We start from the raw sequence: 26,875 nt of genomic DNA, 5'->3' as shown, positions 1-26,875 counted from the left end.
GCAACAATGGGGACAAATTACACCACATTATTGAGGACCTTAACCGAGAAAGTGTAGAAGTGGGGTAAAAGATTAATATACAGAAGACAAATTCTTGCAAGGGAACAAGAATTCCGGATCGCCAGTCAGCCTCTAGATACTGTGAAGGAGTACGTTTATCTAGGGCAATTACTCACAAAGGACCCTGATCATCAGAAGAAAACTTACAAACGAATAAAATTGGGTTGGAGTGTTTACGGTAGGCATTACCAAATCCTGACTAGGAGCTTACCACTGTCGTTGAAAAGAAAAATGTACAATCATTGCATTATACCGGTGCTAACATGTGGGGCAGAAACTTGGAGGTTAACAAAGAATCTCGAGAACAAGTTAAGGACCGCACGAAGAGCGATGGAACGAAAAATGTTAGGCCTAACGTTAAGATACAGGAAGAGAGTGGTGTGAATCAGATAGCAAACGGGGATAGCCGATATTCTAGTTGACATTAAGAGGGGAAAATGGAGCTGGGCAGGCCATGTAATGCGTAGGATGGATAACCGGTGGACCATTAGAGTTACAGAATGGATACCAAGAGAAGGGAAGCGCAGTCGAGGACGGCAGAAAACTATGTGGTGTGATGAGCTTAGGAAATTTTCAGGCGCACGTTGGAATCAGCTAGCGCAAGACAGGTGTAATTGGAGATCGCAGGCAGAGGCCTTTGTCCGGCAGTGAACATAAATATAGGCTGATGATGATGATGATGCCTTGTGGAATCGATTTCGTCACCACCTCGCACTGCATTGCGGGAAAGTTCGACTCCGAGACTCCGAGTCCTTTGACGCCCGTGATTACTTGTGCAAAGTCGTAGATTCTTATCAGCGCACTAGCGTTCGAAGACGTAGCGACAGGCCGGAGAGTGCGGAGGTTTTCCAAGTGTTTCTGTTCAATAATTCGCACGCCTTCGAACCGCTCCTTCGAGCCGAGAGCAGCGCGTCTAACGCTGCCGTTTAATTAAGCAAGAAGACGAAAAACCCCGTGCCACGCGCGCCTCGATCACAGCACTTATTTCTCCTTTCTTTGTGCGCAAGCCATTTCTTTGCTATTATCAACAGAGAGCTCGGACGTGAGCAGGAAGCCAAAGCAGTGAGCCATATGGTCGGCTAAAATGATGAACGACTACATAACTGAATCCAACACACTGCAACGCTGAATTGTGACGGCCTGTTTTAACGTAAGCATTTTTCGCAGCTATAAAATGTCTTGGTGACTTCTTTCAGCTCCTTCAATGCATGTACCGAGTGAGTCAGTGTAGTTGTCAAGTTTATTCTAATGCTTTGCAACACGCAGGCACACTCTCTGGCATCACGTGTGGCTTATCGTTCTTGATACAAGGAATTCGGCGTTTAAGTTGTATAGCTGCAGTGCTAGTAGGAGGAAGTGCAGCAGGGCCATTCACTGTAAGCATGTAGAGCGCTTTGGGCAATGGGGCCACATATCTAAAATACGGGCTTGTCTAGCCTTTTCTCAATGTGGCGTTGGATATGTCGTCGTCAAGTAGTGATGACCATGGTTAGAGGAAGTGAAGGATGACAAATATGCAAGTGCTGGAACAAGTGCTGAACTCACAGTTCAGGAACTTTATAAACGTGTTACATCTTGCTGCTGGGCAAGCTCGTTCATAGTTCTTGCGATGTAAAAGAGGCGGGAACAAAAAGTAAACAGCCGAACAGGACAGAAAGTCAGAACGTCATTTCTTTATTGGTTTTCGCGTCTTTTGCACTGCAAGAACTTTACAAGCAAGTAATGCAGTTTCATGCTTACAGCGTAGTCGATAGCATTTAAAAAAAGCTAGCGCTGAAAAGAAAAAAGAACAAACAATACACAAAGCTAGAGTGCAAAGCAAGAAATTTAATAATGCCAATTGCAGTTCAACGCACACAGCCTAGAATTTATTGTTTAGTTGACCGTCGCATTTCATAATCAATGAGCACAAAGGCTATACTGTCGTCGTTGTAGCCATTGTCGGGCTTATAGTTTCAGTGGAGGCCTGAAAAAGTGAGGCAGAGAGATTTATTACGATAGGAAATGGGGCTGAGAGCTCTGTCTGAATCACATTTATGACCTGCTACTCAGCATTGGGGAAGGGCCATTGCAACGCTGACATTCTTACTTGTTTAGGTTATGCATATATTATTGCAGTTCGAGAGAAGCAGAGACGCTCACTAACGGCGGCTAAACAAGGGAGTTCAACGGAGGCACTCACATACTAAATAAACATAGACATAACAATTTTAACTGGTCCATTCTTGTGTTATATGAATTTACAAGCCCCCCAAACTATACAAAAATATACGGCATGGGCCAGAGCGTACTAAATAATTTATTGTCGTACTTCTGTGTGCGAAACTGTTGCGGTTTCGCCACCCAGGAGGCTGCTTGCGTTAGGACGTCATGATAGATCGGGTCGGTCATTTCCTGCGACCGCTGCCAGTGCCACGCGCAAGCGCAGCCAGAAGATACGCGCAGGACACTATTTTTACAGAAGATACTGGTGGTTACTATAATTAGTGCTAAAAGACCTCTGCATTTTTGTTTTTGCTAACATCCCCATAATATCGATGACGCAAAGTCCACGATTCTAAGACTATTTATAGTACCAAATGAGAATGTCCTTTAGATGCTTCCCAGCTTGCATATTTGCCCGATGTCACCCTTGTACACGCGAAATGCGTGTGGAACCTCAAAAATGTGTCAGTACTCGTTTAACAAAGGTCAAGTTCCGTTGATTTTTGGATGTACAGTACGGTCCACTTTTAGAAGGAACACGCGAGCGCGCGGCCGGCTGGCGAGATTTTGAAACCTGGAGCATGCGCATAAAGGCGCATGGGCGGTGCTTGCCGCCGTTCGTCTGCTACTTACCGCCCCTGCGCTTGCCGTGCACTGGATAGCGCGTTCGTTTTTCTGCGGTGCGATTAATGATTAATGTCTCTGTACTCTCCCTGCGCTTCGTCGGGTAATCAGCGCGCAGAACAAAAAAAAAAGTACCGTCCGTTTGTCGCTGTGGTTTCTCGGCAGCTTTGATGCGATTTCATTCATGGTCACAGCGGCTGAATTTTGATTACGGGCGAAATTCAAAGAAAAACCATGTGCTTATAATATTTAGAAGCACGTTAAGGAAACACTTGCTATTGAAAATAGTTCAAAGTCTCCTAATATGGCGTGACACCGAATGATAGCCTTGTTGTAGCTTGCAATACCCCAGCAAATTTTAGTTCTAACTCGCGTGATTTTTTTTAATCGTTGAGGCATCGCCAGAATATGCGATGACGTGCACTTTTACGAAAATTATTGCGTTTCACCAACACGCGCGCTGAAAAATGGTGTGCGTAAACGACGCGGAGTAAACGAAGAAGACAAAATTTATTCGTTGTATTTGTGTGACAGAGTATAGGTGAGCCAGGCCAGATCTATAGCCTCGAAATATTTTAAAAATGCAAAGCTAATGGAACATATCTGTGCCCTGTGAAACACAAAATAAAATACAGAACTGTGCAAGCAAAGTAGGAGTAAGCGCGACATACCAGACACTGAAAAAAAATTATACTCGTAATGCCGATGATTACGCTGGTAATCGCAAAAAAAGTCGGTTGTCTAGGCCTCGGGCCTAAACAAGGGTTTCATCGTTTTGGAGTGTCTAGAGAAATTTGTGGTGGATCCTGAGTCTTCCATTCGAAGCGACTTAGGTTTAGAGAGGCACGAAGGACATGAAGTATAGAGAGGCACGTTCACACTGTAAAACATGGCGTGACTGTTTCAGGTCCATCAGTGGAAATGAAAACGGGCAATTGAATGGACTTCATTTGCTAATTAGATACAAGGCATGTGGCCATTCCTGTCGAATGTGTATTCTATGAGGTTTGCAACTGACCAATTACAAAAACTAATCGCCTAGAGTGGTCCACAAGTATAAAGTGTCGTGGAGCGTAACGCCATTATACAGGGTGTCCCAACTATCACCCACCAAGGTTTAAAAATATGCAATGCCATATAGCTGGACAGAACCAAGGTAATGTTTGCAACCGCTTGGATACAGTCAGATTATTTTATGCGCAGGCGTAAATGGCTAGGCGCACCGAGGGCCTTCGAGGGTTAGCGTGAAGCCGCGAGGCAGTGAACGCCCGGATAAGTACGAAGGAGCGGGCTGAGTGCGCTAGTTACTGTATATCTTCCCTACGGGCTCCCGTAGGGAGCGTATACAATAACTCTAGAGCGCGCGGTAAACCAACGTCACCTACAGCAAAGTAAACGTGGCGTTGAGCAAAGCGGGGAAGGCGAAAGGAGGCGAAGCTTCGCAGAGGAGGAGGGTAGGCGAAGCGCGCTGGGTCAGCGCCTTCTATATTTTTTTTTTTGCGATATGGACACTTCAAGCGGATTTCTGTCATCGGCGTCGCCGTCGCCGTCGCAGTGAGGTTACGTATAAAGTCCAAGGGTGATAAAATCGTCGCCGCGCGCCGTATGCGCGAGTGAAAGCGCGCGGGGGACGCACGCTATCACAGAGAGCGAACGCATGGCGGAAAGCAAACGCGTCTTCCGTCGCGCGAAAGGCCGTGGGGGTATGGGAGGGAGGGAGGCGGGGCGACGCTGTGCTGCGGCACCAAATGCGTACCTTGCAACCGGGCGCAAGGGGAACTCGCCACTCAATCTCCCATGCGCAAGGAGGAAAGCGGGAAGGCGTAGCGCGGGAGCGAGGGGGGGCAGCTTCTACTCTGCCAACAACTGCGTTTGTACTTTGCCCGGCTGCGGCGGTCGCCCGCACTGTCTCTTAAAAGCGATCTCCCCACGGCTCTGACCTTGGTATGCCCTGTGCATTCGCCGCTCAATTTCCGTTGAAGCGATAGATCGCACGAACCTTCGCTCGCTGCGGCGGCTGCGCTTGCTGCCGGCCGTTTTAAAAGTGGTTGTGTGCGGTCATTCAGTGTGATCTATTCATGTTTGCTTGTGCGCGCTGACACCACGCTTGTTAACTCAGTCAGTAAGCGAATGTGTCCATGTTTATGCAGCCGGTAAAACTATCCCTACTCCGAATAACTCTCTACTAATTTGCTATCGCAATTAATGCTTCGCCTTTCGGGCGAAACTGCGACATTTTTTCAACGCCAGCCAGATGCGGCCGATCCAACGGTTCACCACTCTCTCTGATCTCCCTTTCCTACTCTCTCCCGTCGGCGAGCGTTCGTGCCTGCTTTACGGTCGTGGGGGAGAGTACCCTCTGGGTGGCGCCTCACGACGGAAGTCGGAGGAAGTAATCCTGACAGGCGCGTGAAGCGTCTACCGCATCCCCTCCGGAACGGCAGCGGCGCGCGCTAAGTCGCTCAGACGCACGCGTGACGCAAACAGTCGTACCCTCTGGGTAGCGTCACATCGCGGCAACTCGCTAATGGCATATTCGGGTGGTTGTTTCCGAGCGCTCTGGAAGTGCTACAAAGGTGATGGAAACAAGCGAATAAACGTGACTGCTACAATAAGAGGCCTCTACGGATGAAAATAAAGCAGGAACATCATCTGCATATGGTTATGACAGTACAAAAGCAATGAAGCTGTTTTTCACCGCTTTTGTAGCACTTCCAGAGCGCTGCTTATAAGTCTTTGCATAGTATTGAGCTTGCAGGCCAAGATCTTTCAGGTATAGAAATGGTGAACGAGTTTAACCACTTATTTATTGGACAAGGACGTGCGAGCAATGTTAATACTAAGTCTATTCCTACTACTTCTGATACAAGTCCATTAAATTGCAGGTACCGTGAATTCGCTGTTTATACAACCTACAGACTGCGTAGAGGTTCTTTCCTGTATCAACTCTCTAAAAAATAGTAAATCAACAGATACTACTTGAATTCAAATTACGCCCGTAAAGCACGTACTGGATTTAATTTGCCCAGTAATAACTTATATTTAGAATCTCATTTGATCCAGTGGTGTGTTCCTTAGGCCATGCAAGAAGCTCGAGTTATGCCAGTGTTTAAAGGTGGCAATAGGAAAGTTATCAACAACTACCACCCAATCTCCATTTTGCCTGTATTATCTAAATTTATTGAAAAATTCTGTATATAAGGATTTCCTCGTATCTTACTGGCCACAACTTGCTGCATGACTTTCAACACGGTTTCAGGAAACACAGGTCTACTGAAACAGCACTTTTTTGCTCACAAAGAAGTAACTGTACGAGCCTGCAGTACCGGACTGTATGTTTTGGGTATATGTATAGACTTCTCGAAGGCTTTCGACACGAAAAGTCATTCTATTCTCCTTTATAAGCTTAAACAATATGGAATGCGTGAAATAGCAAACGATCTACTGAAATCATGTCTTGCTCAAAGAACTCAATATATCGATGATAGCATTAAGAGATCATCCTTAGAGTCAATACTTGCTGGAGTACCTCAAGGCAGCATTTTGGGGCCGCTCCTTTTCACAATTTAAGTAAATGATATTGTATTCTTCTAAGAGGACGCCCAATTTATTTCTTATGCCGATGACACGTCTGTTTTATTACGGGTATGTCGACGGCTGATATTGAACGCAAAACCAACTGTGCGCTTGCAAAAATAAAAAATTGGGCTGATGCCAATATCCTTAGACTAAACTGTAGTAAAACAAAAGTTGCCCTATATGCAACTAAAGCCAAAGTATCCCCAGATTACATAATATAAGCATGGGTAATCATAAAATAGAAGTTGTTGATAATATTAAAATCCTGGGCATTTTCTTCTCAAGAAATTTAATTTTGAACAAACACGTAGACTACCTCTGTTCTTAAGTTTCTTCAGCAGTTGGTGTAATTAGTAGACTAAGCAATATACACCCTGTAAAGATTAAAATTTTACTCTACAATTCATTGGTGTGTTCCTTGCTTCAGTATTGCCATCTTGTATGGGGTACAACAGGTGTTATTAAGAAGGTTAAAATACATCTACTACAAAAGAAAGCTATAAGATGTATTGCAAATTTACCTTATAATGAGCACACTAAAGAGTTGTTCGTACAATATAATATTTCTCCTGTGCATCAACTGTATGATAATAGATTATTGCTGTGTTATCAAACGTCCATCAAGTACAATAATAAATACGTACATACCTGACCTTGCAAACCTACGTGCAAATAAAAGTAAACTCCACTCGAGAAAGAAATAATTATGGTTTGTACCAACTTCACGAGCTAACTATTCTAAAGATTATCGTATACTCTCCCGCATTTGTTAATTAAGTTCCTTCAAGAATCATTTCACCCGTTCTGTTACTCAAACAATGAGATCAGAGTTTTCTTATCGACAATGTCTAAATCATAAGTATCAGTCATAACATCTATTATGTACATGATGTCATAAACAATATTGTAGTCCAATTTATATTATCATTCCAGTTGGGTTAGGGAAGCTCATTTAATTTTTTCTGTATTCTGGCATGTATGTATGCTTGTATTTTATCTTTATTCCAAAACCAAATATATGTTCTATGCTATGTGCAATATAACCAGTTGTGCATCTTCTGTGTACGCTGTCATGCCAAACTAAAGGGGTAGGAACCTCTGTAAAGCCGTACTCACGGCTTTTAGTACCGTCTCCTCCTCTCTCAAAAGGAAATAAAACTTTATTTGATTTGATTTGAACTAGAGCGCTCTCAAACGACCATCCGAATATGCCATAAGGCGCACCAACGGCTCCCATTGCGGAGCTAGCGATTGCACTGTCATTGAAAAAATAGAGGAAGCGCTGGCTGGGTTGACCTCCTCTGGCGGTTGCTACGGTTTTTTAAAGGGGAGCGCAGCAGTGTTGGGGCAAAAAGGAGACACGGACAGCAAAGACGCTCTTTCCAGTGCTGGTCTCCCTTTTTCCGCAACACTTCTGCGCTCCCCTTTGCAAAATCATGTCAAACCGACTAGCCCAACAACTTACTATTCTAAAGCTTATTTCTTCTGCAATGGGCTCTTTTCTGTAACGCCTCCCACCAAAGGAACGATGCACAGAGTGTTCGCCACTTCGTTGCGACTATGTCTTGCCGGGCGAGATTTCTTGCCTTTCATCTTTACAAAGTTCGGCGCCCCTTAATGTTTCATTAGTTTTTGGCGGCTTCGCTCCGTCCAAAGGGCATTGGAAAAGGACAAAATTTTGAAGTCGGAGCCGTGGAAACAATTCTGACTCTTGGAAAGCTGGCTCAGGTCTGCGTGCTACGAGTTGGAAGGTCGAGACTGCAACGCAGCTGTCTTCCTGCGGACGTGCCAAAAAATTCAGAGCCCTTCCACTACTGTGAAGATGGAAGCCAGCGAAGCTGCGTATATGGTGGGTCTGCTATAGTCAGTATTGCTATAGGGAATATAATGTTATCATTATTGACTATATTGAGCGTCTTCGGCATGTTCTTCGAAGAGCAAGGACACCAGCGTCTTGTTCTCGCCCGGCGCGATCGCCAAGTAGTGCGTTTGCTGCGCCAAGTCTACCCGATCGTCATAGACTAGCGTATGAGCCACAACGTTCATAGCCGCGGCACACTGCACGGCATCGTCTGCATCCTGGAAGATGTGCTTACACGAGCGTCCGTCCCATAGCGAGTTAAAAAGGCAACTCCTGACAACAGCGCTAGCGCGATCTTTACGTGACTATACAAAGAGGCAGAACGATTGGTGGGACGTGCCGCCGCCGAGCATCGCGGCACTTGTGAAAGAGCATGGAGGAATGAAGGCGTAGGAGAGGCCCCAAAACCAACTAGCCCAGCAGCTTACTGTTCTAAAGTTGCTATGGTTTGTGTGTGCGCTATGGAGGTACAGGGGTTCGTCTCGAGATCGAGTAGCCGAACACCGTGCGAGAAGGATGGAACAGTAGTGCGTGCGCCGGCAAGCCGACTACGAGTCGACCGACTTCAAATTCGTCGCATCTGCAGATCGCTTCCACGTACGGCGCGTGCCGCTACGCAAACTACGCAGTTGCAACCAGAGTACAAGCCTCCCCCCGTCCCTGCAACGCTGCCTTCCCGCTTTCCTCCCTTCAACGCGATTCTGCTCACCATCGCACGCTTTAACTCGCCCATACGATATTCGGCGCGCGGGAACGATGTTACCGCCGCGAATCGCGAGCGCCCACCCGCGCAGCTGTATCTTGAAAGCCATCTGCCGTGGGGCGGAGTCTGCCCTCCCTGTGTTTTCGTGGCTAATGTCGCGTTGATGGGAGTGCCGGCACGAAGCGTAATTCTCACGCTGCTGCTGCTGCGCTGACTCACTCGAGCGTTTTGACAGCCAGTTTGCGCGGTCATCGAGTGAGATGCGTTCACGTTTGCTTGTGCGTGCGTGACACCATGCTTGTTAATTTAGTTAGTATGCCTATGTTTACAAGTTTATATGGCGAATAAAACCGATATCCTTACTTTGTATAGCTATCCACTAATTTGCTATCGCAATCAATGCTTCGCCTTTCGGGCGAGACTGCTATTTTTTACCGATCGTGAAAGAAGCCCGCGAATACACGTAAAGTGCCTCGAGAGGCCAGCCGCGCAGCGCCCCTCCCCCCTCCTCCCGGCAAAACAACGAGTAAATAACATGCCAAAACCACGATCTTATTATGAGGCACGACGTAGTGGGGGATTTTGACCACCAGGGGTTGTTTAACATCCACCTAAATCTAAGTACTCGGGTGATTTCGTATTTCGCCCCCATCGAAATGCGGCCGCCGTGGCCGGGATTCGATCCCGCGACCTCGTGCTTGCAGCCCAATACCATAGCCCCTAAGGAACTACAACGGGTATGCATGATAGTTGGGGCACGCTATACAATGATAAGCAATACGATGTCGCGTTGTTAAACAGTACTGGTGGACAAGCGCATAAAAACTTGCGTGACCTAGTCAAGCTGTTCTAAGAAACAGCTTTTTGTCACAGTCCTTCTTTCTGTATCTTTGACAGAATGAAAATAAATATGGTTGATTGATTGATTGATTGATTGATATGATACAAAACAAGATAGCAAAGCCGTATGATGCCTTAATGAAAACAAAACACGCAATATTACCAGAGGTAGTGTTTCCCTAGTTGTGTAGGTATCCGCTTCCATGGCTTCTATTCATTTCACGGGCCGTGTCATGATCGTCGCACTGGGATAAGAGTAGTGTTGCAGGTGATATGAGCCTTGCCGGATGCCCCACTCAATGCCATCGGCGTAGCTGTCGTGCGGACCGTTCAAGTTGAGGCCGTTGAGGTTAGCCCTGTGACATTGGTTATACCACCAGCCACCGCGGAACTTCACAGCACAGTGGTAATCCATGTTGTCAGTGGTCCTGGTCGAAAGTGGAAAATTCGCTGTTGTTGCAATGGGAGAAAGAGTCCCAGCCTGCGTATCCCATTGTACAGAATATTTTAGCGTCATTCAATAGGGAGCAGCTTTTGTTAAAACAGCTCAACAACGAATATCGTCGTTAATCAGTGATTTCATGAACTGAATCAAATATCGTTCCTGTACAGGCAGCAGGAAGCCCAACGGCTTTGTTCTAAAAACCACCTGCTGTTTCTTCACCTTTGAGAAATGTCATCCGCCATGCACTCATACATTTTCGCACTTACAACCGCGATTCATGCCTGCGCCAAGATTATTTCAGATGTTACAACAAAGCAATGCTACCAGAAGAAACAAAACTATACTCCATCTCACAAGTCGTTCGCAGCACTGTGGAAGCTGCAGGACTCCTTAGCCAATAAGAAAGTCGAATACCCTTCGAGATATGTTCTTCCGCGCTGCGCTCTGCTCACATGCCGAAGTTCTTAGCGGTGTACGACGGGCATCCAAAAAGGTGCTAACATTTCACGTATCGCTGTACCCTATCACGTACCAAAGAAAAATGATTTCTCTAATCCCACCAATAATCAGACAGTTACGGCCGGAACTAGATTCAGCTGCGCAAGGATATTGACTGCGTACGCCTCCTGCTTTGAATATGCTGCAATCGACATGCGATGACGTGTTGATATATCTGATTAAGGACAAGGCAGTTTTCCATCTGGAGGCGGAAGAAGTACGCCTTTGCGGGGATCATGGCCTAAGAGATTGTGTGCTGGCAGATTTCCCATTGGGTGCACTCCGCAGCAAGAAAGCGTAATTCTGCGCGAGCGGCCGGTCACCCCTTGATGGCACTGTTAGCCAAGGCTCTGGCGCAAAGCGGAGGCGGCCGAAGAAGTCGCACGTCGCGAGATCTGAACGTGTTTATTGCTGCTCTTTTGACGTGTTGAAGAAGATTTTTTAAGGATATATCCGAGGTAATTTTCACCTTTGCCTTGAACATTTACGCCATCTCGACCACAGAGTTCTCCAGAGTCCTTACTTTTCCCAGGAGCTCTATATTCTTATACCATGATTTTATACTTGTTATGTTGTGCTTAATAATTTATATTTCTAAAGGAATCATGTTTGGTTTGACACACCATTTATTGTCTCTGAACTCGTAGCTTATCATAGATGGCAAAGTTTGACGGTGGTTGCCTTGTTTTAGTTTCTTCTTTTTTTTCACTCTTTGGATTGCGGTGATTCAGCAATTCATATTGCAATTGTCGCATTTGTGCGTCTACGATTTAGTGCGATGCTGTTCGTGTAAGATTTACTAGTACGTTACCGCGCGTAGATTTTCCTGCTTTTAGATTTCATTTCAATTGCACTTTTTCTATTCACTGATTGATTTGGTCGCTATATCGTTGTGCGAATAAAGCTTCTGTTATACTGATCATTTCTAACGCTTGTTTTACATTGATGTAATCGTAATGTGCCCGTTACCTAATGCCTTCCTGAAAGCTTGTAAGGTAGCCATAAAAAATATATTTAAAAAATAATTAAAGCTAACTTGCCGCAACCAGACACACGGAAGAGCGACTAGTATATTTGTGTTCGGTGTAATGAACATTTAATCATACTGTTCCCAATTACGATAGAGCCTGCTTGGGCGGCGACTACAATATGCTAATAAATGAGTAAATAGCTGCGGAGCTTTTAATTTCACGTTTCTCGCGCAGAATGTCTCGCTGCATCCAGCCTTGAAAGTGCGGCACGCAGCAGGAAGACGCACGCAGCAAAACAAACGGCGGTTCTTTAATCCCAAATGAAACCTTTGTTAAAGCTTGCTGCCTCTTACCTGAAGCATTCTTTGTGTGTTCGCACTTCCAATGACACTTCACCTCGAATATTTGCCGATGGATTCATTCCTGAGAGTTAGGTTTGTTCATTCGGTAACAAAGCCAACACATACATATATAGTGGGAAAAAGCCGATGATAGGGCCTAGTTCGTGGCTGTTCCTACTTTCCACCGGTCTCATGACGAACTCCTGCAGAGATATACCACTTCTACATACTGCCGTGAATGTGTTGGGAGTGTGTGTGTAGAAAAAAAATTAACGCGTTGGAGAATAAACAGCCGCCAGCACACTTCTTGCCCCTCGTGCACCTTCAGCAGACATTTCCAAATTAGTAATGATCCATAAAGCCGAGCAAAATATTGTTTTATATCTCGTCTCATCCAAGCTGCAGCAATAGTATATAACGGAGCGCGCGAAAGCCTCTTCGATGCTTGAAACGCCATGGGGGTGATAGCGCAGCGATGCGGAGAAGGAGCCAGCCATGCCCACCACTGAACTTACGCTCTCTATACGTGCACTCTCTCCATGGCCCGAGCCAAACATAAAAGCGCGCGCAATTCTCGGAGGCAGTGCTGAGATACGATCGCCTCAGCGATTGGGAGCTGAACATGCAGGTTGCGCCGCGAGTTATTGGAAGATAAAACTATGCACGATCATAGACGCGGCCTCGCGGGCACGTTTCGCGCGGGAACTGTAGCGCAGCTGCACAGCACAGTATGCACATCGAAAGGGAAAGGAAGCACCTGTCATGCTCGTGCAGAGGGACACTAAAGGTAGAAATCAATTGAGCTGTATTATTGAATTACGTTGATACAAGAACATTACAGCTACTCTTACTGTTAGAGAAAAGCTGATAAGCGAGGAATAAATTTTTTAAAAAACTATACGACGCGTGAGCTTCGCTTTTAAGAATGGAACGCAAGGGCGTTCAAATATCCCTGACTGCTTCTCACGGTTCCCGATGAGTGCAGCTTATGCAACCATAATGGTTACTGACAAACACTGGCGGCGAAAGGTATGCACATAGGCGAGCTTTCTGGTAAAAACGCAGCCTCTTGCGTGGGCCGATCCCGGAGATAGTGCACAACCGCGCCAAAGATTTTATTGCGATAGCAATTATATGGACACTCAAAAGCAGATTTCTGCCGTCGGCGTCGCCGTCGCCGTCGCCGTGAGGTTCCGTATGACGTCAATGGAGATGAAATTGTCGCCGCGCGCCGAACGCTGTATGTGCGAGTAAAAGGGCGCGAGGGGCGCGCGCTTTCACGGGGAGTGAACGCACGGCGGAGAACAAACTCGCGTTCTGCGCCGTGATCCCTTAAGGGCTGCAGAAGTAGGCGTCTCTTTCCTCCTTTACAATCACCATATCTGTAGAGCAAACACGCCTCTTCCTACGCGCGAAAGGCCATGGGGGAGGGGGGGGGGAGGGAAGGGAGGCGACGTTTAGCTGCGGCACCAAGTGCCTATTTATATCAGAGGCTCTGGCGCTGAGCCGTGCTCCCTCAAGGGCTGCAGAAGATAGCGCCAACCTTTCCCTTTCCCTCAAGAACCACTTATCTATCTATCTATCAGAGGCTACGGCAACAGTCACCAACGCCGCACGCATTTTGGGCGAACGCGGGCATAACGCCGACGGCGTCAACAACAGTTCTGCGTGTTGCCGGTGCTGCTGCATGTCCAAGTTTATACAGCTGATAAAGCTAATATCATTACTCCGTATAGCTCTCTACAAATTTGCTATCGCAATTGATGCTTCGCCTTTCAGGTGAAACTGCGACAACTTTTTTATCCAGTGGCCATGCCATGGATTGTGTCTCCTTGCCTCACACCTTTCTTGACAGGTACCTTTCTACTTTGCTTGTGGATAACCAAGGTTGCTGTGCAATCCTTGTAGATATTTGCCAAGATATTCACGTATGCCTCCTGTACGACTTCATATATGGCGTGCGGTACGGGTTATATTGACACACCATTCTATCATTAAGGTTGCTCATACCTTTTCAGACATTCTTGACAAATATATTCCTCGGATTTTTTAGAATGACAATCCACAAAAAGATGTAATGAAACAAAACACCCACAGCGCAAGCCTTTTATGTAAATCTTCTCAGACTAAACTAATAAAAGTGCGAAACAAACACGGGAACCTGAAAAAAAAGTTGTCGCAGTTTCACCTGAAAGGCGAAGCATCAATTGCGATAGCAAATTTGTAGAGAGCTATACGGAGTAATGATATTAGCTTTATCAGCTGTATAAACTTGGACATGCAGCAGCACCGGCAACACACAGAACTGTTGTCGACGCCGTCGGCGTTTTGCCCGCGTTCGCTCAAAATGCGTGCGGCGTTGGTGAGTGTTGCCGGAGCCTCTGATATAAATGGGCACTTGGTGCCGCAGCTAAACGTCGCCTCCCTTCCCTCCCCCTCCCTCCCCCACGGCCTCTCGCGCGTCGGAAGAAGGCGCGTTTGCTCGACATATATGGTGATTGTAAAGGAGGAAAGAGACGCCTACTTCTGCAGCCCTTAAGCGAGCACGGCGCTGAGCCGTGCTCCCTCAAGGGCTGCAGAAGATAGCGCCAACCTTTCCCTTTCCCTCAAGAACCACTTACCTACCTACCACCGGCGCAGAACGCGCGTTTGTTCTCCGCCGTGCGTTCACTCCCCGTGAAAGCGCGCTCCCCTCGCGCCCTTTCACTCGCACATACAGCGTTCGGCGGCGACGATTTCATCTCCATTGACGTCATACGGAACCTCACGGCGACGGCGACGGCGACGCCGACGGCAGAAATCTGCTTTTGAGTGTCCATATAATTGCTATCGCAATAAAATAAATCACAGCATATCCACGGGGTGAATGATGATGAGTGGGCGAAGCTCCGGAGGGAATCATCGGATCTCCCGCTTAAGGGGACGCTAGCACAAACGCGTTAGAAACGTGCAGTACTCTCTAGTAAGGGGGAGCGGCCACAGCGTCTTATGCAGCCATTTACACATGCCGGAACGTGCACCGCGTTTGCCGACGCCATCACATGACTGCTGAGAGAGTATACCCCCCCCCCCCGTATTCATAAACGCTCCTCGACTTGAACGTGACTTGCCACCACTTTGGGCAGCGCGTTCGAAACGCGTTGAAGGTAAGGCGGAGAGGCCACAGCGTCTTACACCAGCTTGTTACACGGGCCGTAACGCGCTAGCACAAACGCGTTAGAAACGCGCTAGAAATGCGGCCTTTCGTTAATGTTGCATATTTATTGCCATCGTAGTGCGTGTGTCCATGTCCGCTTCGTGGCGTAGTCAGAAAGTGTCTTATGAAGGATCTTGTGGAGAGTGTGTTCCCTGTACCATTGTATCGGTTAATGTTTCACGAAGGGCGTGGGCAAGACGTACTCAAGAGGGTTAAAAATATGCAGATACCAGCCAACGTTAAAACTTTTTTCTTCAAGCTTCACACGGGAACCTTGCCGGTTAAAACGTGGTTAGAAGAAAAGGGCATTTATGTGCCTTGGGGTAGCAGATGCTTTCTGTGCAACAAAGCTGAAACTATTGAACATGTTTTTATTGACTGTAATAATGCTATATTCTTTTGGGATATATTACAGAGAACTTTAAAGATAGACCTACCCCTAAATTCACATGGCATTCGTTTTCTGCCGCCTGAACGCGATTGTGAACAGATGGACGTTATCTTCTTACTCGGGCTGCATGCAGTCTGGCGTTCTTTGTTGGCATATAGACACTGTGATGTTAAAGGCCGACCTGTGCATGATTATTTTGTTGAAATGGTTGTGAAAGTACGTGATGTGTACAAAACGACTGACTGTCATGAAGATGTGATATCAATGTGGGATGCTTTAGCACTTATAAAACGAGTGTGATCTGACAAACTCCTGTTCAGGCTTGTAGCCAAGCTGGAAATAAAGAAAAAAAAAAAGCTTCGTGGCGTACTGGGCTAACGCCGCGCGCTCGGAAGCGAGGGGTCCCTGGTTCGATTCCGCGCTACGGACACAACTTCGGAATTTTTTTTCTCATTTTTCTCAGACTGGTTACACACTACTACTACGACGACGGGGACGGAACGGGTGCCGCTATAAGGAGCTTCGCCCCTAAAAAGGTGCGGCCTGCCGCGTCGGGCGCGCTCCAATGGGAGCGAGCGTGACGGCCGTAGTTGCATTGTCGGCCGCTTGGCTGGGCCGAACGCCGCTAGGCATCGGCGATGGAACGCGCTGGCTTGCACGCGCGACAGCGTTCCAGGCGCGTTCCTGACGCATTTGCTATGCTGATGCCAGACAACAGCCCCCGACGTGTGGCGCCGCGGCGGATCACAACATTTGCGATGCACGCGGCAGGCCGCACCTTTGTTCTTTTTTTTTATCCAGCGGCCGCGCACAATCTCTCCAATGCTATTCACTGCATGCTTAGAATAATTATTGAAGCTCCTAGACTGGGAAGGCTTAGAAGGGAGGATCAACGGCGAATATCTCAGCAACCTTCGGTTTGCAGATGACATTGTCCTAATCAGCAACAATGGGGAAGAATTACAGCAGATGATTGAGGACCTTAACCGGGAAAGTGTAAGAGTGGGGTTGAAGATTATTATGCAGAAGACAAAGATAATGCTCAATAGCTTGACAAGGAACAAGATTTCAGGATCGCCAGTCAGCCTCTAGAGTCCATAAATGAGTATGTTTATCTAGGTCAATTACTCAGCAGGGACCCTGATCACGTGAAAGAAATTTACACAAGAATAAAATTGGGTTGGAGTGCATACAGCATGCATTACCAAATCTTGACTGGGAGCTTACCACTGTCGTTGAAAAGAAAAGTGTGCAATCATTGCATTCTACCGGTGCTAACATATGGGGCAGAAACTTGGAGGTTAACAAAGAAGCTCGAGAACAAGTTAAAGACCGCACAAAGAGCGATGGAACGAAAAATGTTAGGCCTAACGTTAAGAGACAGGAAGAGAGCGGTGTGAATCAGAGAACAAACGGGGATAGCCGATATTCTAGTTAACATTAAGCGGAATAAATAGAGCTGGGCAGGATATGTAATGCGTAGGATGGATAACCGATGGACCATTAGAGTAGTTACAGAATGGATACCAAGAGAAGGGAAGCGCAGTCGAGGACAGCAGGAAACTAGGTGGGGTGATGAAAGTTAGGAAATTTGCAGATGCAAGTTGGAATCAGCTAGCGCATGACAAGGGTAATTGGAGATCACAGGGAGAGGCCTTCGTCCTGCAGTGGACATAAATACAGGCTGATGATGATGATGATATATGAAGGCGTGGCATATGCATATACGTAAATATATTCGGAGGGCCTGCATGGTTGGGGTGATTTTCTCCGCCACCCGCCGACATCGCACGTCAAGTGCCGACGCCGGATTTTCTGCGACACAGGGCCCGTAACGCGGTCGCGTTAAAAAACAAACAGTTGACGATGATTGAAGGTATGGCACCTGTTCGCCTTGACGTCATCTATTTTGATGGCAGCTGTTTAGCGCCAGTTAAGTTTTTAACGGTAAACATGAACTAAATTGCATTCTAAGGGGTCGAATGCTGAACTTGGCAAGTTTCTGTTGCCTTTATTTCGCTACAACTACCCAAATTCGAGAGCAAGATAAAAACTATGGCGGTAGACAGATGTGCATAGCGCTGCATTTCAGACACGAAAAGAAAAAATATATTGATGTTCCACCTTAATTTTCTATTGCTTAGTAGACAACGTCTTACCGCAAAAATCACGAAAATGGACTTTCTTAAAGAGTATAATACTATTATCCACTGATTTCGTGTTTCTCTTTAGTGGCCCTTTCAATATTCCATTGTTTAGCTTTTGTCCACTTGTTATAGGTTCTGAATTTGTACCGGTGCTATTGACTCATGTACTTCTTTATCTTTCTCAGACGACCGCGTTTAACTGTCTAACACAAGTTATCGCTCCACGCTGGACGCGCCTGCGTGTATCGAAAAATTCTCGAATGTTATCGATGGTTTTATCCGCTGTGTCTTGTCCTCTAACCGTGTGTAATCTGATTGCATTTTTGCGCGACGTGAATGGTGTAGTATTTTCTGGAAAACAAGCTGGTACCATCGATTTCTCTGGAACCTTCGATCACTCATGTGTAAAAGCCGACCGGCTTGACCCGCTGATCATATTTCGACTATGGCCGACTGTTCGTCGCTATAGTTCTGCTTCGAGTGTCACTTGTTTTGTGGGCGCAAGTTCGCGCAATAAAAACTTATTTCCATCATTCCCAGTTTTCCTTCTGTGTCATTCACCGTCACTACCAGGTGTCACTATAAAGAATGCACTTACATCATCAACCTGCGAAGTGCGTCGGGGAAACGCAGTTTATATTCGGAATATTACGCTCCCGTTTAGGCTTGGGCTAATATAACTTAAGACTCATTCGAAAATTTCCCTGAACTTTATTATTTATTCTGTAGAAATACACGATTGAGTAGAGACATAACCGCAAAGTAGTTTAGCGGAAACACATGCAGACTTTACCAATACTGTCACGTGCAAAAAGTACAGTTCCTCGATGCAAAGTATTGCGGTAGAATGAAAGATGAATTTTTATTTCATGTATGCTCCGTTCAGCTATACTATGCATCGTTAAATTATTTCTTTATTCTGCTTTGTAGGCTTCACTGCTTACGCAGTCATCCTATGTCGCTCACTAAAATACTCATTTCATGCAGTGACGCACCAACAGTGTTCACCAAACTAATCTGTAGCTCTGTATAAAGCTTTTCATCTCATAAATATTTCCCTCACTGTAGGCTGGCTCAGCACAATGGTACCTTTCTATGCTAAGCTGTTGCTCGTTATAATGGGAATACGTATAATCAAAGGAATTGTTAATGAGGCAGCTAGTCTTTCCACACGCTTTCTTTCATTGAAATATATTTTTGTTTCTTACCAGCAGGACCCAAGTATTGTCCTAGCAACATCTTGAAGTGCTCTTTCTCCGAGCCGACCTTGAAACTGCCGTAGTCCAGAGAAACAATTTCACCGGTGTGGTTTTTCAAAACAATCCTCAGCTTCATGCATTCTGCGTTCGACGTCAGAGCATGTAGGGCTCTGTTGCCTGTTTAAGACAATGTTAAAAGAATAGTAAGAGAGGACGTCGGGAGCAATACACTCGGTGACAAAAAAAACAAAGATCGCTAACACAAAGAATTGCGTAGGGTGTGCCGCTTCTGTGACTATGCAAACATAAAAGAATTCGAACAATGCAGAGACAAAATGACAGTTTTCAAAGCTCTAGTGACCATTGCTTTAGGTAGTTCCATTGCGGAGCTTAACCTCCCAAAGTAACTTAAGGATTATGTCAGGCTCCACAGTGACGGGCTTCTGAAGAATTTCGACCACTTATGGTTCTTTAACGTGAACGCGGAGCACAGTGCATTAGCATTCTTCCAGTCGCCATCACAATGTGGTCACTTCGGTCCGGAATCGATCCCGCCACAACATGTTCGAAAGAACACCTACGCGCCAGGATGTCTAAGAAGACCAACAGGTTTCTAAAAAAATTCGTTTCTCGTCTCACGTAACTGAATTTTCAACCAAGTAAATTGCTCGTTTTAGCCCATCAACTCGATAGCAGTCATGAAAAAAAAACTCCTTCACGTCACTCTACTGAAGACAAAACAAAATGAAAAGATCCCTTTAAGTCTGTTGCACATGGTTGCACCTGTAGTCCCAACACAAGCAGTTTCATGACAACTGAACGACTGTAATGTTCCAAACCACATACGCTGTGTTATGGACCGGACGAGGTAAAGAGGCTCCGTCTAGACAACTCGTGTTCGTAAAGCTCTAGTTCGCAAAACATCCTGCACATTGCGACCAGATACGAGATCACTCGACTGCTCCTCATCAGCTCTGCTGCTGGCGTTGCCGATTTGCTCCGGCACAATGTCATTTTAGACCACGGGGCCCCACGCCAATTGCTCATGGAACATGGCCGTACCTTTTTGTGCAGTCATCGTCGGCATCGTGCGCTACTGCCCAACGCAGAACAAGTGGACCACTTCCTAACACCTTCAAACGAACGGTCTCCTGGAGCCCTTAAATCGCACCCTGACATACTTGTTTTCTGTGTATGTTTCATCAGACCACCATGGCCGGGGCCTTGCGCTACCGTACGCAACGTTTGCCTCCAATTCGTCACGCCAAGGCACCGCCGGATATTCACCTTTCTACGTGTTTTGGTCGTGAACCGACGTTACCACTGGACACCCTACGTCTTGCTGCTACAGCGTCGCCGAGCGAGTACGCACGTGATGTGATTGCTCGTGCCGACCACGCCAGGCAGTCACCTGCTCTCGCCTATCTTCCTTACAAGCCAACCAGGAACGCATGTATGACAGCTGGCATCAAGACAGCCGCTTCTAAACCGGTTTTTGGTTCTCCGGCAGTTCCCGTTCCGTCATGTAGCCTTGTACGAGAAGCTGCTATAACGGTACATTGGTCCCTTACCGTGTTGTGAGGCAGGTCATGGACGTCAGCTACAAGATCATTCCTTTCTCTCCGACAACGCCATCTGCGACCACGACCACTGATGTAGTTCATGAAAGCAAGTTCAAAGCCCACAAGCCACCCTCTGATCAGCATGTCTATACAGCGCATTCACCTCTGGGGGTAATGCTAGGCGGCTGGTGAAAGCGAAACAAAAAAGGGATCCCTGTGCAAAGCCTAGGAGCACGATGGTGTCGCTTTGCGTGCGAGCTGTCCGTCATTTTGTTGAGATCCTTGCATCGAAGCGTAAGTACACTCTGCACATGATGTTTTCTTTAGGTAACAATATGTTCATTGACTTACCTTCACCTTCAGCGTTTGCTACGAACTCCCTGCCACAATGGGGCCAATAGGAAAAACACCACGCCGAAAATGCAAGGTTGCTACACTATCCGCAATGCGAGGAGGTTGGCTTAAGAAAGATGCGTGTGGGTGCTGTGGTGAGAGCAGCTGCAACCTGTCCATGAGCTCCAGACCTTCGGCCAGCCTTCGACGCGACATGTCGCTTCTGCCCTCACCCAGCTGCCCTGACAGGTCTACCGCACCTCTTGTCAAATTGTCCCGGACCGCGCTCATCAAGACTCCACTACCTGTCAAGAGTAAGGCTACATCCCTACTGCCCACTTGACTATCATCTGTGGATCTATGGTGCGCACAATTGATTCCTGTTCGACTTCATTGAACACAACTAATTATACGAGTACGTGCACACACAAATTGCACGCATCACACGTTTTGTGCGGCAGGGCGACCTTTCGAATTATGAAAAATAGCAATCGAGCATCGCATTGCATTTGGGCCTAACGTTTCAAGGGAAGAGCTGCGGGTGAAGGTGTATTGGTGATGGTAATTATGATGATGTATATGTACAATTTTAGGGTACGAGACACTTCAAGAGAGAGACTTACTGTGGGTGTGATATTGAGAGTTAGGTCTAGAACTCCGCTCTACGCTTACAGAGCAATTTCAGCAACAGCTGCAGCACTTGTTCATTACCTTGAACGAGCGAAATATTGTACCACCTTCCTGTCTGCACTACAGGTCTGTCCGTAACTTTTCAACAAGCGTTTGGAAATGTTATCTTCAATGGCAAATTAACATCAGTGTGAAAATAAGATGAGGCTACAGAAGAAATCAAACTTCCCCAACATTGTGGAGTCTTAGAAGAGGTCATTCTTTTTAACTCATACTTCATGCTCAAAAAGTACTTGTCGCCTATTTCTTTGTGAGCAGCGCTATACTCCCACTCAGGATCCTTCATCACAATGGAACAATGGGTATACAGTTTATCCTTAAGTTACGCGTTGAGCAAGGAATTGATGAGTTTTAGAATGGGCCACACCCAAGCGTTGAGGGACGCGAACTGCATTATGGGTCCTTCGCGTTCTTTTGTGCTGTAGGTTCTTTTGCACGCCCGGCTAGTTGAGTACCATAAAGCTTAGGCGTCCTAGTCTAAAGACCCGCCCCTTCTTTCTTTGCCGTTTTATTTTGGGGGAAACAATTTACCTTTACTGAGTGATTTCGTCCTACGATATAATTTAGCAGGCGAAACTAAAGCAATGCCGCCAACAGGGTGTCTCGTATATGTTTTGTAGCCCGTGATCGACCAAACTAGACGACTTTCACTACAACTATGCTTTGTCGTTGTTGTTAAGAGGAATCTCTGTGGTAACTCTATAAGTGTAGAGAAGGCAATCCAAATGTTTCGTTTCGTCTTCCCTGGTATTGGTGGGTGATGTTTGTGTTTTTCTAACCGGAACTATGAGTGTATTTAGTGTCCCATTCAGTAAACTTGTGCAGAAAAGGTGAGTGATCGAAGGAAGTGGACACGCAAATCATGAATGAAAGTCTCAACCAAACGACTTGTGTTTGCAACCGTGCCACGCACGTGAGCTTCGTGTCAACTTAGCTTACCGATCCAGTATTCTTTCGCCGGATCGCCAAAACCGGTGGCATACTCTGTCCAGTTGCGGTAGAAGTAGTAGACCCTGTTGCCGAACTGCCCTCGTCTCTGAATGACCTGCACGAAGCACAAGCAGAACACGAAAGCATGTAGTAGTATAGTGGCGACTGTGCCTGAGATCTTATGACAAGCGTATAAAACAAAAAAGCCGCCGTTTTGCCTGAAAGGCGAAGCACGGATTGCGATAGCAAATCATTAGACAGCTATACGAAGTAACGTTAACATTTTTTATCGGACGTATAAACTTGTATACATTCGCTTACTAACGAAATTAACAAGCATGGTGTCACCCGCGCACAGCTACATGAACACATCTCACTCGGTGAGCGCGGACACTCGTTGTCAAAACGCTGCCACGAGAAAGCGCGGCTGCAGCAGCCAGCGAATTTACATCCATGCTGCCTCTCTCTCCAACGCGAACTGGGGGGGGGGGGGGGGGGGGGGATCACAGCGGACACGACGCAATCAGCCTTCGGTACACCTATATACTGTCTACATCGCAGATCGCTTTCAAACAAAATGGGAGGACGCTTAAGCTTTGCCTTTCAGACTGGAACGCGATAGCGTTATCGGGACCCGTTCGCATCGCATTTTTCTTTGAGTCGGTTTCACTGCAACCTAGAACGTGGGAAAGTCAGCTTACAAAGACCAAGCTTACACCGATCCCCTTAAAGTCGGCTTCACTTTTAAGCAGAAACGCGTTGCTGGTAAGACGTTTTTCCAGGTGCAGTATAAGACGTCTTATATTAAAATGTGAAGGCCCTAGGACCTTTTTGTATCATTTTATGAATTGTTTGCTATTACCCCGACGCACGCGCGTGTCCAAAACGCATTAGGCAGGCCAAGTCCGGTATTTTGTAGCGATGCGTTATGCTTTATTCTATACTAGTCTTATCATCCAGCGCTCACGGCCGGCGGATCCCGTTGACAACGTGAGCGGACCGTCGCTCTGACCACTGACCAAGCGCGAAAAGCGCGAAAAGGCATTAGCATCGGAAAGGCATCGTTACAACATACCCGCCCAAGTACCAATTTGAACTGCCGAGGATGCGAGCGCCATCTAGACAAGATTTTCGCAAGTAGCATACCCGAGCGCGCCGCTGTTGGTATGGTAGAAATGCTGGCAAAAGGGGTTTGTGTTTGAATTTCCTCGTAACAGAATTATGTTTTCTCGTACATTCAAGTAACAGTACGACGCCACCATGTCTGTAGGTTGTGATTAAGTTCTACTTTACCATTTTTTCTGAGGGATTTCACTGTGAGACATTAAATATTTGTTCGCTGACACCTTGCACCACGTGGAGGGCCAACGCGGTCGGGGTGGTTCGGGATTCCCCGCCACGGACGCCGACATTCACGCCGACGCCGGACTTTCTGCGACGCGGGGCCGTTAACGCTGTCGCGTCAATATAGCCCGCGGAACCGCGATCCGCCGCGCCATAGGCACCCACCGCAGGAGTGGCACGCCACCCTTTCCCCACCTCCCCGGTGCCTTGCGCTCTATGGAAGCCGGCGCGCTTGCGTCCCGCTTTCCTCCTATGCGCGCGCGAGATTCATCCACCATTCCCGGCTCACCCTGGCACGCTTTCACAGGCACATACAGCAAATGGCGCGCGGCCATGGCACGATATTATCGCCCTTGGACTTTGTACCGAACATCACGTGAACGCCTACGGCGGAAATGTGCATGGAGTGTCCATATAATTGCATCGAAATAAAACGTGTGAAATAGTGAAAGTAGGTTGCCTTAAGTAATTATATAACCCTGTAATTTGACAACATCGGTAACCTAACGTGGGCACGCGAGGGGCGGAAAGCCGTTGGTCCGGCGTGTAAACCCCGCACCGTGGCTAGTTTTCATTCAACTGCAACGCTGTTATACAGGCTTCTGATAAATTATAATTTATAACCCGCAAACGAATCGTTTTAAACCTAGCGAATTTCCGATGAACTGACTTTCCATATAGGGCGGCTTGTACCGAATTTGGAAACTTATATAAAAGTATGTGACTGTTGTAACATACTTGTGTTGGACATCTAAAGTCGTGGGATATGGCCACTAAACATTTTCTCCCTTGTTTCAGTACTATCGGCCTCTGGTTCTGTTTCCACGATTCTGCAAGTGCATATACAGGCGTACTTAGCACAGAACTTGCCATCAACGCTGTCACTGATTCTGAAAGCAGTACATGTCGTGCAAATCACAAATAAAAATGGATGCACGCACCGTCCAGCCACCTCCGTCGGTGTCCATGTCGCAGTAGACGACTTTCCCTTGACGTCATATTTCCCAAGAAATATGTTGTAGAGGCCACTTGTCGTCTGTCCCGCCCGCAGAAGGTCGGCACAATGTCGGGGCCGCATACTGCCTGCGAAGTACATGCTAATAAATGCTGCGAGTGGATTCTTTCATACATTGAAAATAAGATCGAGCTTCGATCGTTTGGTTTCTATTTGATATCAAGCTGTCTATATAAGTGCACATGGCTCTAAAACTGCAAGCGCCTCATTCTAGCATAATGTAAGTACATATAAATGCAGTTCTGTTTTTCAGGGCGTTCTTTTTTTTTTTTTAAAGGGAGCGGCCGGCCTGCCATGAAACGATTCTAAAGCACGCGATGTGTGTACTTCTGTAACAGTCTCTTTATATTTAGGTTCGACAGAATGTTAACGCTCCTAATAAAGTTACCTTTTTGCAATAGCTAAGCCTGTGTGCATTTATGCTTGATTATTCATATTTTTAAATCTTGTTTTCTTTTTTTCCTCCACGAAGCCCCTCCGGTTAGGACACAACGAAGCCTCAAGTATATGCAAATAATACACCAAAATAAGTAAAAAAAAGGCTCTTCTCTGTAACACAGCTAGATTTGCTGCAAAATGTGAATGTCCGGGCTGAGCACTGACCAAAGCTTCGACCGAATCAACCGGGTATGCCCACAGGAGCGGCGATTAATCGAAATGCATTTAATGCTAAATGGCAAGTTGGCTTCAGCTGCAAACGGTGTTCCCGTATGGCAACAACAGCGTCGAAAAGCTACCCGTAACACCCACCGACTGTTTTTGAGATATCCTCTTTGCTTAATCGAGTTGCAAGTCGCTAGTCTCCGCAGCACCCACATAACATATTGATTTCGATTTGTGCGCAAGTCCTCTTGGCAAAGGCTTCACTTGCACATAGGAGGGTGAATTTGTTCTCACGATTTCATAAATAAGCTGCCAGTTCAACAGGTTTCGCCTGGCCACTGCTCATAACTTGCATTTGCTCGCCATTTCTGCACTGAAAGTACAAGTGTCTCATGTTTGAGGTTAATTCTTACTTTTTATATTCCGTTGTTATCTGCAATTGCTTCTGTTATTTGCTCGACCACTTTTTTGCACATTGTGCCAAAAGTCTTTCCGTAATCTAATGTTGAAGAAAAGTCTGCGACGAAAATTGCGAAGATTTCCAATCGTGTACAATAAATGGAATGAAATCGCGATCAAAAGAAGCAAGAGTTTTCTCACTTTTGGTGTCGGGGCAGAGGTCCTCGAGTTTCTTGACACATTCTTTGGCTTTAATTGAGGCAGCTGGAGCCACGACAGCAGTCTTATTGACACCGCTTCCGCTTGAAACCGAGCACAGGATCACCAAGCTGAGGCCAACCACGCTCCAGCCCATTCTTCTTCCGCGTTGCTCCCTACCGTATGAGAAACAATACAGCTGAAACAGATGAAAGGTCGGAAAACATCACCGTAATAAATATGTTTTATACGTCTTAAATCTCATTCAAAGAGATCCTACGCTTTCACTTTTTCTCTCGTTGCGCTGCTGAGCACGAAATCGCGGGATCGAATCCCGGCCGCGGCGGCCACATTTTGATGGAGGTGAAATGTAAAACGCCCGCTGCTTACGTTGTAGTGCACGTTAGAGAACCCCAGGTGGTCAAAGTAAATCCGGAACCCTCCACTACGGCGTGCCTCATAATCAGAACCAGTTTTAGCACGTAAATCCCCAGAAAGAAGAACACTTTTTCTCTTTCTTCTTTCTCCTCCCGTCTTTTTTTTTCTAGAATAATTTAAGAAATAGGGCGCATATATTCCCGCCGCCTACAGCTTTTCATAAATACTGAATGCATAATCAATGAGCATGACTGCATATAGCGAAAACGAACGAAATCAGAACAAGAATTTATTATTAAAGGTTTGGTCATGTTACAGGTGCTTTTGTAGAGAAGGAGGTCCCATAGTCAGAGACTTATCGGA

General features: G+C 46.5%; 1 protein-coding gene and 1 pseudogene across 1 annotated transcript in view; both read right to left on the bottom strand.

The window, feature by feature from the left end:
• The window catches only part of LOC119445713 (tigger transposable element-derived protein 4-like), a 342,546-nt gene that overhangs the window by 212,110 nt on the left and 103,561 nt on the right, over positions 1-26,875 (bottom strand). The window lies entirely within an intron of this gene.
• LOC119445718 (techylectin-5A-like) lies at positions 1,869-26,347 on the bottom strand (annotated as a pseudogene).

The sequence above is a fragment of the Dermacentor silvarum genome, chromosome 3, assembly GCF_013339745.2.
Source record: "Dermacentor silvarum isolate Dsil-2018 chromosome 3, BIME_Dsil_1.4, whole genome shotgun sequence".
NCBI lineage: Eukaryota > Metazoa > Arthropoda > Arachnida > Ixodida > Ixodidae > Dermacentor > Dermacentor silvarum.
Note: the sequence above shows the minus strand (reverse complement) of the source record. Positions and strands in the feature narration are given on the sequence as shown.